This window comes from Apodemus sylvaticus, chromosome 8 (assembly GCF_947179515.1).
Source record: "Apodemus sylvaticus chromosome 8, mApoSyl1.1, whole genome shotgun sequence".
NCBI lineage: Eukaryota > Metazoa > Chordata > Mammalia > Rodentia > Muridae > Apodemus > Apodemus sylvaticus.
Window position 1 is genome coordinate 46,704,527 of NC_067479.1, and position 12,421 is coordinate 46,716,947.

The following is a 12,421-nucleotide window of genomic DNA, read 5'->3' on the forward strand; positions in this document are numbered from 1 at the left end:
AAGTCCTACCTTTAAGATAAATATATTTCTCACTGAAAGAGCAGTATAATATAAAGTTTGCTGAAATAATAAAAACCAAGATTCTAAATGAAAAACAAATAATTAAAAAAGTAGTGAGAAGTGTCTCACCAACAGAACTGTAATAAAGACACATCCATGGTTCACTCTGCCTTCTTAGAAATATCACAGCCTGACCTTTTCGCAACTTGATTCGGGGAAAGTTCTTTTTAAATAGATTTTGCATTGACACAATTCACTTCCATTTTAACCCATTGGTGTCATCTCAGCTTCTGTGCCTACCTTCAGCCTCAGTTTTTCAGATTTCTACATGTACTATGAATAAGCGGGGCTTGGGAAACAAGAAAGGAGAGATCAAATTGGTCCTGCAGCAAACCTCTGCTTTATTTTCTGTTGCTTTTTGCGGATTTAGGCAGTTTTGTCATTTTTTTTTCTTGTGCTATAGACCATGAAACAAAATCTTTAAAGTTCAAATGCACAAACTTGGCTCACAAAAAACAAATAAAGAACTGACTATTTTCAGAGATGGAATGCTAATTGGCATCTCATGGCTTCAGTTTTCATCAGATTCTGTTGGCACGATTTCTTTCCAGAAAAAAAAAATATTGAGATATTAACCAAAGAGAAAAAGGAAGATAGAATACTAAGTATGTTGGTTAGGGAAAGAAAAGTTCAAATCTTCTTTTCAGTATTAGCTTGCAACCAAATGATTCTTAAGGTTTTCATATATTGGGAGAAAATTCTTCAAGGGTCTCTTGGATTTTTGCAAATCTTGCAAACAGATGCGCTGATGAGCTTTGTACGGGAGTCTCTTTTCAAGGATATTTGTATAGTGAAGAGCCAGGGGACCCTGAGAAATGTCTTATTACAGAGAAGAAGGTAGTTTTGTTTACTGTCCAGGATGATAAAGATAATGTATCCCAATGGGGCAAAAATGTAAGTAGGCTTGCTTGTACCTTGTTAAGATTGGCGTTTTGAAGGCTTGGGATTTTTCAGCTGAGACACAAACACAAACACAACACCTGTACAGCGTTCATGCTTATCCATCCTGTAGATCTATCTGTGCTGCCCATGGGGCCTGGAGAGCATGGGAATCAGGAAGATCATGATGCTAATGTTGAGTGTTGTGACATGACTAATAAGGACTTTTGCCTTTGACCCAAGGGTCTCATGTCTTCTACCACCATGCAGGAGACTCACAAGCTAACCTGTCAGCTCACAAGAAAAGGAGATCCCCAGATTCATCCCACTTTATGATATTTATCATAACATAGAAACTAGAATATCTTCCCACAAATCACCTGTGTCGGCGGTGTGGTCCCTAGTGTGTGGCTCTATTGGGATGCAGTAGAATAATGGGCAATAGAGGTACTCGATGTAAATAGGTCGTGGATGAGTCTCCTTTAAAAGATATATTTTGTGCCCTTCTCTATGCCTTCATGGGTGCTGTGAAGTGACATACCTCCTTGGCTGCATTCTCCTATTGCCATGACAGATTGCTTTTCCTTGGGTTCAAACAGAGGATGCTGATGACCTTCTACAGAAATCTGAAACTGAGTCAAAGAAGTTCCTCGTGCTCTAGTTTGCTTGCTCCTCCTCCTCTTCTTCTTCTTTGTCAGGTATTTGGTCACAATAACAGAGAGCAATGCGACACGATCTCCCAGTTGTCACTAGCCTGGTCCAGTTGTCTCTGTCTAAGTCTCTAGCCTGTTCTGAACAAGCAATTCACCTGCACTTGATAAATATATTTATCAAGGAGTGTTCAAGCGAATGTTAGAGCCACAAAACCCGTTTATTTGCTGCTCATTTCTATAATCAACATGAAGAATAACAATGAGATGTGCCCATAAGAAGGGAGCTTTATTTTTAGTAAAATAGTTGGGATGTTCTCATCATGAACAAACTTCCTTTGCTTTCTGAAGAAACACTGATTTCTACCGAGATGGGATTTGAGCTGGGAAATAAAAGACATAATGATCAACTCCCTTAGAATATGTACCTGGATAGGTTTCACAGTAATTGATAGAGAGTCAAACCAGCAAGATGTTTCAGTGGGTAAAGTACTTACTGCCAAACCTGATGACCTGAGTTTCATGTTTGATTCCCAGATCTCACGTGGTAGAAGGAAAGAGATGATCCTCTTCAATCTTCATAAACATACCATGGTACATGGACAGACATACACACACACACACACACACACACACACACACACACACACACGACTAAAACAGTAAGTATTTATTCTTATAAATATACTGCACAAAATGCAAAGTAAAACCTGACTGCACTCCTGCACATGGGTTCACAAATGTACAGTTTTCACTTGACTACACTAGTTGCCTCATAGATTTCAGATGTTCATAGCTATTGTTTCCTCTCACTGGTGATACCTGGTGACTTCTTTGTCTCTGCATTCAAGACACTATTTATTATTCTGGAAAGGATGAACCGGAGTTCAGCATACATAATATTAGTAATTCTTGCAACCATATTTTGCTTAATTTTTTTAAACAACGTACTAAGAAGCAAGGAATAGTAACAAAATGAAGAAAAAGGACAAAGAACTTAAGTAGAAAAAGCAACTAACAATGATAAGAAGAGCTTTTGTTCAAGGGAAATTGTTTTTTATTTTAAAATTGAGAGTATGTGTATATACTCAAAATGATTAAAAGTTGATAAATTATATCAATACTAGAAATTATGGTCAGATATTTAAAGAATATAAAGTATATGAGAGAATATTTTCTTCTTTCCTTACCATCCAACCTGATGAATTATTTGTAGACGCGAGTGAAATCACACACACACACACACACACAGAGAGAGAGAGAGAGAGAACAGCACCTAGATAATCTATGAAGATATCTCTTCAGTGCTCTTAGCTACTATTAAGCCAAGTTTGCAAATGAAAAGTTGACAGCTCACTTAGATCTTCCTAAGAGCAAAGAGCATACAAGGGGCAGCACACATGTGTAAAACCAGGTTTGCCTGATTCCCAACCTCACATATTGGAATATGCTTATGAGGAAATCAAGTGTGGAGCTATAGGGAGTTAATGAAAAGCTTATGCAATGTGCATAGCACATTGTTAGTCACCTGATAAATGAATAGTTTCTGCCTGTGTAAATTGATGGTTTGGGGGAGTTGGGAAATAACTGAATTTGAACTCAATCTTACTTTGACACAGGGCATATTTTACTAATTATAAACACCCCCACTATAAGAGCGGACCACTGTAAACACTCCCATCTGGTATCAGGGTAATCTTACTATCAGCGCATTTCCCTTAGGTTTCATTTTCATTAGACACATTCATGTGACAGTAACTGGTTGATTGTAGGTTATAACAGCTTGTTCCCAAGAAATCTGTGCTTAATGTGCAAGATGTTTGCAGACTTATCAAATGCCAGTGACCAAAGTCACAATTAACTTCTTTACCCATCGGAGTTCCTTCTAAAACCAGTGTCCATAGTTTCTTCTGTGGGTTTGTCGACACTCAAACAATGAAGGGTCATACTGAATTGTTAGTCTTCGGTTGTTATCTATATCTCTAAAATGAACTTGAAAAGAATATCTTTAAGGAATGTTTTCCCGGTGGAAAGTTGAATTAACTTTTGACTTTAAAACCTTCCCAGATCCTGTAAGGCTCAGGAAACAGGCTGCAAAGTGAATAGCTTAAGTTCCTTTCCATGCTCTGAAGGCTTTCAGGAACTCCCCAACACCTCTGCCTGTAATACCTAAGGAGGTCTGAAGACAACTTAAAGGCATAACAAATCCCAAGATGCAAATTAATTTAAAGAGAATGCTAATTGCCCTGGGGAAGGAGAAGCTCTAAAGACTTATTTTCTCTGCCTTTCTGCAATCTCTCATAACAGAGAGGTTTGAAAATGGGTGCTGACTTGCTTTCTACACAACTTTCTGAACCAGTATGGCTATAAGAGTTATGGAGGGGTTGAACTAACAAAAAACAGAAATGGGATAAACAGACCATCACATGTTTTGTTACAAAAGCCAATTTGGGATGGCCCATCCCTTATCTTTGAAATGTGCAGTATCAATGTAGGAAACACACACACACACACACACACACACACACACATACACACAGTCTGAATCAGAATCACTGAGGACACGCAATGTCCTCTCCTTCTGGAAACAAACCAGTTCCCTATTTTGAGAACATGACAACATGACACTATCTGAACTGACATTTGTTTTTATCATTTATGAAAGCATGTAGAACTTCTGCTAACACAGAAATAAACCAAAGCATGGACACCCAAATGTTTCAGTTATTGGTAGGAAGTTATTTTACAGCCCCAGATATCTCTACGACACCAAAGATGAAAGTTTCTACAAGTAGAAAAACTGAGAATCTAGAAGCTGTTTTAGCTGGAGGCAGAAGGATCCAGATCAGCCTTGGCTGCATAGCAAGTTCACATCCAAACTGGGCTACATGAGCCACTGTTGAAGTAAGATAAGAAATTAGTCAGAAAGGGAGGGAGGGAAAGATCAACAAACACAAAATAAAAGTTAATTCAAATACCTATTTTTTTCTCTGAAAATAGGAAGTAAAATCAGGATATGTCTCCATATACTCATTGAAGTTCCTCCTAATATTATTTTCCATCAGTTAAACAAATATGGTCTTTTCCTCCATGGGATTGTCAGATTTCAAGAAAATAATAGACAAAGGACACTAATATTCCTAATCCATCTATGCATGCAAAACTGATCTTGAAGTACTCTCCTTACTGAATGTGTCACAAAAATATCTCATCACCTAACCAATTATCTTGAAGCACAGTCCTTCATCTTGTGAATAATAGGGAGATGACCGAGCCTCCATTTATCTAGACTGGAGACCAAAGGGACCCATGACTGAGCACAGTCACCATGGATGATTAACATCTCTGATTTCTTGGTTCATCATAACCAGCTTTGTTTCATGAAGGCTTCTTTTTCCATTAGAAGTTTACACCACAGAATACCAGAAGGGGAGCAAGACTCTGGGAATGAAGGCTGAAGAACTTCCATCGAAGGGCCATACTACACAATAGAAATTAAATCTTGGATATTTGAGGACAGCTCATTTCTTTAGCTGTTGAATAAAATTGGAGGTTGCAGAGACTTTTGTGAGAACAGTCTTTGACTTTTACAGGAAAAAGGTTAAACGCTTTGTTTCTTTTCCTTCAACAGTTACACTTTTAATAATTTTAGACTTTTCACAGGGATTTTCTTGAAAAGCTTTCATTTCCTTGATAGGTATGGAAATGTGCTCTTTTAAAAAGTAAAAATCTTCTCAGCATGCTTGTCTATACAAGAAAAACACACCCTCTCAATGAAGAACAAGGTGGCTCTCCTTGCATAAGGGCAGAAAACCAGCACTGTGGAGAAAACAATGTGTCCCGGGAGGGATATTAACCTTGGTAATCTCGATAATGTAATGAGTATAGCATAAACATTGATGTAGTAGAATCTAGCAGCCCAGCTATTTCAACTGACCATGTTATTAGGGCCAGACTAGCTGGTACTATTGTTTTTATTGCTACTTCCATTGGTTGTGATTATAATAGTTGCATTCAGGAACATGTTGTCTGAGACATAACAAGATAAGTGCGTGAGGTAAATCATTTCCCATGATCACAATTACCTTGGTATCTACATTTATTCTCATGCTACAAGTTGGGATACAGAGTATAAACAGAGCTTTTCTGAAGTTCAACTTTTGCAATGAAACTTCAGAAATAAAACTACACAGGAAAGGAGCAGGGGGGCACTACTACAATAGGCTACCCATGATGACAAGCATTAGCAGGAAGTCTGCAAACTTCAGTAATCATTAAACATGAGCATTGGCGGTTACTGATCCATAGCTGACCTGAATCTTTATTTCAAGTGTGGAGAAATAGTACAATCCGCTGTTGCTAATTTTCTGTCCACTGTGCAGATTCTCATTTAAGATATGAGGTGAAAAGGCCTGCACCCTAAGCATGTGGGGTCTTCACACATCTTAGCTATCACTGACCAACGAAAGAGAATTCCCTTTGGCCTATGACCAGAAAGATACATAGAAACATATTTTAAACTCCCAACCTGTGTAACCATGATCTCTGGGTTCTCTGAGGAAATAGAAAACTGAATTAGAATAACAATACATGCAAAGTACCTAATACTCACTTGCTATAATATAATATTATTAAAGTATATATATATATAAAATGTGGAGATATAGTACATCTCACTGTTGCTAAGTATGCGTGTATGTCTATCTCTGTGTGTGTCTGTGTGTGTCTCTGTGTGTGTGCTTTTATCTGTGTCTATGTGTGCATATGTATGTGCAAGAACATATATATGGAGTTATTTGAATCCCTCTTAAAAACTATTTGTGATAAATGTTTAAGAAAAGGAAAAATATTGTTCTGTCTTATGTTGGTATGTGTACTGTGTGAAATGCATGTGACCACACTGGATGGTTAAGGTAGGAAGCAAGTGCTTCATTATTTATATTATAAGCCTGGAGGCAAAGAAAAGTCAGGAAGGGCACAGTATACCACAGTCTTCTTTAGGTCCATGTCTTCAGTGACAGAAGGACCACTTATTATGCCCTCTTCCTAAAGGTTCTAACTAATATGTCCCCAAAGCAGTAGCCTAAGGGTCAAGCTTTTAAACACTGGCTTGTGAGTTACGCTAAGATCTCAATGACAAGAGGAAAGGAGAGGCTGTGAGGCCAGCTGACTTTCTGGGATACCTAAACAAGTACCAGCGTTAAGGTCTAAGTCCAGATAAAATCTTGATCATATTGTCTTCTATATAATCTGTCATTGAAATAAATTTAATGTCTTAATATTTCACTGCCCTCAATTGCAAAATGATACAATATACCTTTTTCACAAGAGTTTCATGAATGTTATTTAAACTAAGGCTTTTATAGTGTTTTTACAAGTTAAGTACTATATTGAAGAGTTTTGTGCATGCTAATTACTCATATAATCTTTACTTCGAATATATACATAGATGGTATAAATTAATACCTTCAAATGACCACTATAACCCAGCAGCTAATGGGGAAAAATGCAGAAACCCACAGTCAAATATTAGATGGATTTCAGGGGAGTCTTGTGGAAGAGTTAGAAGAAGGATTAGGGAACTTATTGATGACAGGGACCCTACAGGAAAACCATCAGAGTCAACTAACCTGGACTGTTAGGAGTACCCTGAGACTGAACAACCAACAAAAAGCAAGTCAGGGCTGGACTAGTCTTTCTGCACATATGCAGCAGATGTGCAGCTTTGTTTTCATGAGGTTTCCCAATAACTGGAGAAGGTTCTGTCCCTGAGTCTGTTGCCAGCCTGTCCCCTGACTGGGCACCCTTGTATGACCTTAATTAGACAGGATGTGCCTAGTACTGCAATGCCTTGAGGTGCCAGGGTTGGGGATAACAGAGGGTCCCACCCCACTTCTCCGAGGAAAAGAGAAGAAGAAAATAGGAGGAAGACAAGGTACTGGGAGGAGAGAGGAATCATTATAGGGATGTAAAGAGAATTTACAAATATTTTCATAACAATGCACCCTTTGCTATTTCAAATAGGCTCCAGTCTCCAAAACAGAAAAACAGTCAACATTGGTGAAGTACATAATCTACAATTGCATTTCTCCCATTAAAGATCAAACACAGTAAGGGTTTTATCAGAACAATGAACAAATCCAAAATTAAGTTCTATACATGTGTACTACAATGTCTATACCTTATTTCCTACCATCACCCTAAAGTTACTCTCTCACATACTGTCCTCTCTCTCCTTTAAACTGCAAGAGTTCTTTGTTGACATCTTTGTACATGACTCTACTTTCCTAATCTTAGAGTATTCAATTCAGGTCAAGCTGAAAGCAGTTGGTCGAACTTTAGGGCCAATGCCCCTTCTGTTGACAAGTCTCCTTTCATTCTCCCCACTTAATCAACTGGGAAACCCACCCTACTTTTTTAGGAATTGCAGTCTCATGCCAAGGCAAAGAGATCATCAAACTGATGAAGTGAGAGTTAAACTTCCCCTTTCATTTTTACTGCTTATATTGACTTACCTTTATTTTTAGCTGCATTGCAGCACTGATGACTCAAAATCTGTCTGGCTCAAAATAAGTCAACCAACATCAATCAATGCATACATATTGATCACCTATTAAAAGTATGCAGGGACTCTGACCTTTGCTTGTATATAGCCAATTATTCCTTTTTGTGCTGATAAAGAGTTTTGTTTATCCCTTCAAAACCCCCCTACTTTATCCTTGCACTCACTGACCCTCATTTGTTTTGGCTTGACTTTCTACCAAAATCAACAAGGGCATTTCAAAATTTGAACTAGGTTTTCCAAATGCTGGCCATCCTCCCATATCTAATGCAAAAGGAAAATGTAGTGTAATTAAGTTTTACTGGCTCTTCCTCCTCCTATATGGTGGAACTGTTAATGATCTTGACTCAAAAAATACAGTAGTACAATAAAAACCATTAATTGTATACTTTGGCCAATGAAACAAACAGAAAAACTAAAACTCAGCAGCTAAAAAAAATTAATATCCAATTTCATAAAATTTCTATGTAGGACCAGTTTGTCTGATCATCTGCTTTGTGTTAGGACCTGTATTGACTTCCTTAAGGCTAAGAATGTAGAGTCATTCACAAAGATGTTGAGAAAGTACTTCTGTGATTTAATGGAGAGAGAGATACTTCTAGATATGACTCTTTCTACAAAACACAGTTAAGGTATCTTCTAGAGCCTTAAGATGCATAGGCTTTAGAGGGTGTGGGAATCTACTTCTAATATGGCTGTTGCTTATTAACAGTATACTTTTTTTCACATGGCTGCATAAATCTTTGGATGCAGAATTAGCTTTCCATAGAGAGCGTGAACTATGAGCAGAAACAGAAAGAATGACAACATGAAATTTGATGGCCTTGTCCCAAACTGCCATTAGAACTACATTCTGTTCCCTTGAAGCAAGTCATTGAGTCCTCATCTAAGGGAAAGGAAATCCAGACTTCCCATTTACTAAAAAAGAATATGAAATAATTTGTCAAAGTATTTGAACAATGTTTTTGAGGTGTGTTAAACATTCTGCCAGAAAAGCAGAACAAATAAAGGACAGATGGATGGAGGGAGGGATGAATGTGTAGATGGATAGATGGATGGATGGATCGATGGGTGGATGGATGGATGGATGGATGAATGGATGGATGATGGACTGACGGCCAGATAGAAACATGTCCAGTATAGCTATTTATGAACTATAAGGCTACAAATATATTCTAGCCTGTAGGGTTCCATAGCTGCCTGCAGCTATTACGAAGTGGGTTTCTGGAACAGAAACTGAGGAATAAATAGGGAAGAGGGGCGAAAAGAAGTATGGCTAAGACAATATTCACTGATCAAAGCCAGAAACTTTAATGGCGCCAGACCTTTTAACAGTTTGGGCAAACCCTTCCCCCCAGACTCCAGGCTGAGTTCCGGTGGAAGTTGTCTAGCTTCTCTTGGAGGTCCTCGTCTTGACTGCTCCTGCAGCTGGGTGGGTCACCTGCTTAATTCAGGAATTCCTAGACCTGGAGGAACAATGAACTTAACCTTTACTTCGAGCACTCGGCCCTAGGTGGAGCAGGATCCTGGCTATCTGGGAGAAGTTAACCTTGACCAAAGTCAAACTCTGACCAAGTGCATGACTGCCCCAATATGGCTCTGTACACTAGCCCAAGTCGCAAGTATGGAAGGTACCATAGAAAAAAGAAGAGGTGCTGGCCTGTTCAGCAGGCCACTGACAGGCAGAATTTTCTCCTGCTGAGCCTTATTCATCAATAGAGCACTCTCACCCACATTATGGAAAACCAGACAGGTTTGTTATTTTATTGACTTTAATGTTAACTTCCATTCCAGGACACCCTCACAGGAACATCCTGGAAGAGTGCTTCAGTAACTCTTGGGGACCCACAAGGCCCAATCAAAATGACACATAAAATTAGCAAGCATAATAGACATTCAAAGAGCTTAACAGTAATGATATATTGTATTGTTCCGATAGAATTTCATTAACTTGCAGGGTCATTTTACAAACAACAAAAATTCGTGTTTGAATCTAATGTTGTAATCTTCTGACTACTTTCCAAAGCTCTTCAAATTTCATAGCATTTGTGAAGAGAGGGTTAAGGTTCAAAGAGGTTAGGCACGATCCTCAAGGTCTCATAGCTAATTGGAAGGGCAAAATAAAGCAAGAATTTGTTTGCATTTAGATGTGCAGTTTTTCCCTTTAGATGACCTTTCCAGAAATGGAATACCTGCCAGATGTTTATGTGTAACATATTAGTGTTTATTGCAATGTTTAAAGCACTCAAGTTCCTTTTCAAGTAAAGTCCTGTAGATAATTAAATAGTTTTAAAATCAAGTGAAGTCGTTGAGAAAGAATGAATCTGTTGGGGTGGAATATGAGTGGGCTGGGATAATGAGGTTCACCTATTCTGTCTCTTTTTCTCACCTTGGGCAACCTTTGAGTACCAGTGGGAGTCTTCATGAGTTGTTTAAAATCCACTGGCCTTATTTGCCACTGTCTTGGTACTGAGGCTTTGTAAAGGACAGAAACCCTATTTCTTATATCAGGAAAAAGTACTCAGATGTTCCTGTCATTTCTTTTTTAGCCACTTAATGAATCTAGCTTTGATACTTAAGAAAAACTTCTAGAAAAAAATCTTAAGATTTTTAAATTGGAAGATACAGTACAGCACTATGATTTATCATGGATCCTTGTGTGCATAATGTTAAGTGTGTTCTAAGTAGCACCATTTCTGAAGTTAACCTCTCCTTAGTTTTCTACATCGTTAAAAAACAAAAGGAAGAGAAAGGATGCCAGAGCAAAGGGGTTTAGAAATGTTCTTGGCAAAGTGGATGGAAACCTAATTTAGACTATGTGACTACATTACTTCTTATAATTAGAACATTTCATGATTAGAAATAATTGATTATAAAACCTCAGCCAGCCTGTCATCCAGATCCTTCGAAAGTTCTAACAAGAAGAATTTTTAAATCTCAGAAAACTTCCACCTCCACAATAATGTAAGATGAAATAACACTCCCATTCCCCAAATGAGAAAAGAACAAGGGTTCCTGAAAAGTCAGGCTAAAATCCACACGCTCAGCTCCTATTGTCTACTGGTGACATGGAGGTGCACTCTGTGCAGCCTCTCTCCAACTTCTTCCAGCTCAGACACACCAAATTACACCGTGTCAGCCTCGTCTTCCAAGACACCCATGTCTTACCAACACCTGCAGAACAAAGCATCAGCTCCTAATCTGTCATAGCAGAGACCATCTAAACACAAATTCCTAATCTGTCATAGCAGAGACCATCTAAACACAAATTGTGACCTTTACCTACTTGAAACCAATTGATTCAAATATGTTTGAAGATATTAGTCAGAAATTAATGGGTTCCACACTAGTGGAGAGAATATAAACAAAGGCATCTCTCTCTCTCTCTCTCTCTCTCTCTCTCTCTCTCTCTCTCTCTCACACACACACACACACACACACACACACTTATACCATGATACATGTAATTAACAGATTTAGAGAAAGGAGCAAAAGAACACTTGAGAGTGTGCTATATATTTTACCATTAAAGAGTATTAAATAAATATTATGCTATTAAAATCAAAATAACTTAAAAACTGAGAAGCATGCTTTTTCAGTCTTCTTGGTTGGTTGTCAGAATCAAAAGATACAGACAAAATCCACTCTCAGCTTTGATCAGAGGCGTCTCTCTTTACAGTGAATGGTGGTGAGCTCAGGGACTTCATGGCTTCCAAACATCCTGAGAATAAGTGGCACTTGTGGGCTCTGCTCTAAACATGACATTGATTAACACCTCCCCTCTAAAGTTCAAGGAACACTGTAAAGGAGGTAACAGGATATATGTAAGATATGAAAGTGAAGGCCTCAGAAATGGCATTCTTTCAACTTGATACAACCATTGCAGTCGCCTATTGAAAACTGCAGTTTGATGCTCCAAGCCCACAAAGCACTGGCTCTGCTACAATCAGGAGGAATTTGTAAGGCACTATCACTTAGTGCTGGCTGCTGGCTAGAAATGGATTCTGGGTGAAGCAGAACAATGGTTTCTAGTCACAAGGGATAGTACCAGACCCTGGGTCACACTGGTTATGCTTGGTTAAACTTGGCAGGTTATAAAACAAAAGGAACAGACACAAAATGAGATAGTTGTAGGGAGAAGGTGAAATTAGACAAAGGTAGTAGGAAGATGAGAGAGCAGGCACTAGTGGTTAGCTATGTATTTTGTACATGTGTGTAGTGGTTGTTTTTGTGTGTCAACTTGACACAAGATGGAGTTATCACAAAGAAA